Below are 5,743 nucleotides of genomic sequence, written 5' to 3' on the forward strand. Positions count from 1 at the left end.
AGCAAAAGTTCAGTCTCATCAACTGTACTGAAACCCCGAAGCCAGCTTTCGCCGCACAGCAGCTGAGAGGAGGTGCTGGGGTTTGGTGGGCAAACTTACTGGCTGTTCAACCAGCCCGCCACCGAATCACTTGGGGAGAATTTAAGGAAGCCTTCAGGGCTCATTACATTCCCGATGGAGTTATGAAAATGAAGCTTGAAGAGTTCTTAGCTCTCCGTTAGGGGGATGAACCAGTTATGCAGTATATTGGAAAGTTTAATCATCTGTCCCAATATGCAATTGAGCAAGTCAACACTGATGAAAAGAAGAAGGCATGTTTCATGAGGGGCTTGAATACAAAGCTCCAGTTAATGATGGCATCATGTGGCAATATATCTTATCATGAGGCAGTGAACATCGCTATTTCCAGTGAAGAAAAGAACCGCAAACATAAGGAGGCTAAGAAGAAGAAGGGGATTGTCTCAGGGTCCGGATCATCTGGCGGCAACAAGAAGCGCCAGAGGCTCGTATATCATCCAGCTCAGTAGTTCTGCCCATCTTATCGTCCTTCTTATCATCCGCCTCAGCAGCAGAATATGCAGAGGAGTTTTGCAAGGCCGGCAATGCCGTTCAATGCTCAACGTCAGCCAAATGTTCCTGCCATCCGTCCGCCAGTGCCACAAGCTGCCAACAACCCTTGTTACAATTGTGGGAAGAGTGGGCATTTTGCTCGTGATTGTCCATACCCAAGGCAAAATGTTCCAAATGTCAATGTATCAAGGCCAGTTGGAAATCAGCAAGCAAATCAAAACAAAGGTAATGCCCAGAATCAGCAGAAGGGTAAGGGTACTCAGAAAACAGGAAGGGTTTTCCACACCCAAATTGAAGCTATACCTGAAGGAGAACCAGTGATGCTTGGTATGTTCCCTGTTGCCCAACACCCAGCACTTACACTTTTTGATTCTGGTGCATCACATACTTTCATGAATAGAACATTTGCAGAAAAGCATAATATACCTATTGGTGCAACCAAAGATGAGTTCTTTATACAGTCACCTGGGGGTCGACTATGCACTAAGGAAATGGTACATCAGGTACCAATAGACTTGGGTGGATATATATTTCCAACATCCATGATAGTGTTAAAAGATCCAAGTATAGATGTAATCTTGGGTATGAACTGGATGAGCCAGAGAGGTGCAGTTATAGACACCTTAAATAGAACCATCAAGGTCAACTTACCTAATAGCAAGTCTCAACTTCTTATCCATCTTCCTACTCTTAAGAGAGCAGTTGAGCAAGTATGTGCTATCTCTGTCAAGGAAATCAAGGATATTCCAGTGGTCTGTGAGTTTCCTGATGTGTTTCCAGAGGATTTACCTGGTCTGCCACCTGATCGTGATGTGGAGTTTGAAATAGAGCTCAAGCCAGGGACAGCACCAATATCCAGAAGAGCTTATAGAATGCCACCAAAAGAATTAGCAGAATTAAAAACTCAGTTGCAGGAATTGATGGATAAAGGTTTCATTCGACCTAGTTCATCACCTTGGGGTTGTCCGGCAATCTTTGTGAAGAAAAAGGACAATACCTTGAGGCTATGTGTGGATTATCGTCCTTTGAATGAAGTAACAATCAAGAATAAGTATCCTTTGCCCCGTATTGACCTTCTCTTTGATCAACTAACTGGTGCTAAGGTATTTTCGAAGATAGACTTGAGATCTGGGTATCATCAAATTAAGATCAAACCAGAAGATGTTCCGAAAACAGCATTCACTACCCGATATGGTCTGTATGAATATCTGGTCATGTCTTTTGGTCTGACAAATGCCCCAGCACATTTTATGTACTTGATGAATTCAGTGTTCATGCCAGAGTTAGACAAGTTCGTGGTTGTATTCATTGATGACATTCTCATCTATTCCAAAACTAAAGAAGAACATGAAGAGCATCTCAGGATAGTGTTGACTCGTCTGAGAGAACATCAGTTATATGCTAAGTTTAGCAAGTGTGAATTCTGGATAGATGAAGTTCAATTTTTGGGTCATGTCCTGTTAGCTGAAGGTGTTGCAGTAGTTCCAAGCAAAGTTCAGGAAGTTCTGGACTGGAAGTCACCAACTTCAGTACATCAAGTTCGAAGTTTCTTAGGATTGGCAGGGTATTATCGCAGATTTATCCCTGACTTCTCCAAGATCTCTAAACCAATGACAACACTGCTAAAGAATGATACGAAGTTTGTGTGGTCATCCGAGTGTGAAGAAGCTTTTCAGACTTTGAAAAAGTTGTTGACCACTGCAACCGTGCTAGCTCAACCTGATATTGAAAAATCTTTTGATGTGTTTTGTGATGCTTCAGGCAAGGGCATTGGGTGTGTACTAATGCAAGAAGGCAGAGTCATTGCCTATGCTTCATGACAACTTAAGCGTCATGAAGAGCATTACCCAACACATGATCTAGAGTTGGCAGTTGTAGTCCATGCTCTGAAGATTTGGTGACACTATTTGTTGGGTAATACTTGTCACATATACACTGATCATAAGAGTTTGAAATACATCTTCACTCAGTCAGAATTGAATATGCGTCAGAGAAGGTGGTTAGAACTGATAAAAGATTATGATATTGAAGTACACTATCACCCAGGCAAAGCCAATGTAGTGGCAGATGCACTCAGTCGAAAGAGTCATTGCAATTGTCTGGAAGTCAAGTCTATAGATCTTACATGGTGTTATGAATTTGAAAAGTTAAGTCTTGAAATGATTCCACAAGGAAGTCTTGCAAATGTGACAATTCAATCATCTATTAAAGATCAGATTATTACAACTCAGAAAGAAAATAAGGGTATGATCTTTTTGAAAGGAAAGATTCAGTCTGAGCAGAATTCCAAGTTCAGAATAGATGAAGCTGGAGTGATTTGGTTCAAGGATCGTTTAGTAGTTCCAAAAGTCCCTGAACTCAGAAAACAAATTCTTGATGAAGCTCATGCAACAAGATTTTCAATCCATCCAGACAGTAATAAGATGTATCATGATCTGAAACAAAGATTCTGGTGGACTAAGATGAAGCTTGAAATTGCTAGTTATGTGGCTAGATGCGATACTTGTCAAAAAGTGAAAGCAGTTCATCTTAGGTCTGCTGGAGAATTGCAACCTTTGCCAATTCCATCTTGGAAGTGGGATGACATTAGTATGGACTTCATAGTGGGTCTACCCAGAACATTGAAAGGGTGTGATTCCATATGGGTCATTGTTGATCGTCTGACTGTTGACGGTCCTTAATGCTCACATTTAACCATCAACTAATCATAGAAAAGGATCCAAATGCAACCAACACCTAGACTTAGGGTTTTATCTAACAGAATTCCATGAGTTTTGGTGTTTGTCTATTTCTGCAGGGGGTTATCAGGAAATATAAAAGAAAGGCCCACACGTCGGGTTTACATAGAGATATTAACGTGCCGCGCAATTTTCTATCATCTAGAAGACTCCAGAAGCCACGGGACCGAAGCGGAGGCCGAGAGGACACAGGGACAGGGCGCCCGCCCACCTTTCCTGGGCGCCCGCCCTCAGCCAGAGTCCAATCAGGACTCTCTTTCGGGATATTGCTCCACCGACCTAAAGGATCAACAATAACCGTTCAATCAATGTCGGTTTGATCCGACGGCCCAGATTCACTTGAAGGGACTATAAAACCAGACCCCCTGGCCCCTGGAGATCATACCTCTTCTACAGAATCAAAGTTAGGGTTTCAATTCTTCATCCAAGTAGAGAGGATCCCTCTAGTTCTTCTAGTTCTACCTCTAGTTCATCTAGTTCTAGTTCTAGTTCCTCTAGTTCTAGTTCTAGTTAGTTCTAGTTGTAATCTAGAAAATAGGGAGAGAGAAGAGGAGAGCGGAGGAGGAGCCGGATCTGTCGGATCTTCCTCAACATTATACTTTTGCAGCATCTGGTTCGTTCTTCATCGTTCTCCAGGTTCTTCAATTCATAATTCCTGAGTTCTTTAATTACTTTTATTTACATTCAAGTTATTTATTGGATTCCCTCTTGCATCAAGTGCTCTAGTCTTTATAACACTAGAGTAGTAATTAATAGATTAGACGTGGTGTTTAGTCTTGCAATTACCTGGAATTGCACCCAATCCTGCGGATTGTTGTGGTAGCCTTAGGGTAGTGACAGCCCTAACGGTCGACGTATTCCACCACGTTCGGATCGGTGTTTGTAGGACCGTAGTCAGACCTTCCTAGCCCCCTTCTCATCTCTTTCTGTGGTTACTGCTCTGATGTCCCGATATAGATAATCTTGAAGTAATTCTTGATTCTTAGATCAACTAGAGAACTCTCAGGAAACTTCCTCTCTTCCCACCAAAAATAATTATATAGTTATCCTTGGGCGATCTTGGATCTTAATTAGTACACTCACGTTCTCTGTGGAAAATCGATACTCTGGAATACTCCCAGGTGAAGGCTACATCGGTATCCGTGCGCTTGCGGATTTTTCTGTTTGCGTTTAAAATACCCAACAAGCTTTCTGGCGCCGTTGCCGGGGAACGGTAGCTGTGCTAGTTTCGAACCAAGTCGTCCGTGTATCCTTTTTCTTTTCCTTTTATACCACACTCACCTTATCTTTTTCACCACACCACATGGATTTCACTGCAAGCATTAATGAGCATGGAATTTATTTCATAGCCACTTCATTTACTCCATGCTCATATGCAACATCTTCACAATCCATTGGTCTCTCCAACATCACCACATTCGAGATTTCCAACCCCCTCTTCCTTTCTATTTATAAAAACTTTAAAAGGGCGGTTGTCGATGCATATGTCTATAATAAATTTTGCAGATCTTGTTGAGTTGATCTTGACATAGGTCAGCGTTGGAGGGGAAACCACTTCACTGACATAAATTGATGGTTTCCCAAGGACAAGCTTAGTGTCCTAAAATAAAGCACTGATTAGATCGTAACATGAGCTTTTAATTATTTGCAACATTACCTTGTGTGTTGAGCATATAAGGATAATTGTAAAAAAATTCCTTCGGGTATTCTTGTCACTAACCTTTCTAGGATTGGAGCAAGAAGATCGGATGAATGACAAGCACAAGGTATGTACAACCAACTATCATACAACATTGAATTAAATTCATCCAAACTTGAATTTTGCAAAATTCAAGCTTGGGGGAGTACTTTACATAAAAACATCCTTTGCCATATTGCTATGTTGGTTGTCCCTACCTTTGAGACATGCTCAATTTGTTAAATACTAATCACACTACTTCATCTCCACTTGAGTAGATCTCTATAAATGCTCTCATACCACCTTTATTTACTTTAGTATATGTCTAGGTTTGGAGTAGTTTCATTTATCTCTTAATTAAGCATGGTGCTTAGTTTAGGGCTGATGATCTTACTTCCAATGGAGTTTAAATTAAGCATGATGCTTAGGTTAAAATGCCCTCCTAAATCAAATTAGACATGGTGTCTAGGTTGATCTTTGAGCCGATAGTATGCTATAGTAGATATTGGATATTTTGTTGGACTAACCCCTGCAGGAGAACTTTTAATATTGACCTGGGAAGTCCTGAGATACACCAACATTGGAGACAGAGAGAGACACATGAAGTTTAACAATTTACACAAGGAAGACATAGCTCACAAGAGATGATCCATGGAGGGTGCCACAAACACGATGCACAACCGCTAAGAAAGAAAAGCTTCCACAAGGTGATACTGTACCATCACTCTTCAAGTAAGGTAACATCTTAAGGTATTTA

Source organism: Sorghum bicolor, chromosome 4 (genome assembly GCF_000003195.3).
Source record: "Sorghum bicolor cultivar BTx623 chromosome 4, Sorghum_bicolor_NCBIv3, whole genome shotgun sequence".
NCBI lineage: Eukaryota > Viridiplantae > Streptophyta > Magnoliopsida > Poales > Poaceae > Sorghum > Sorghum bicolor.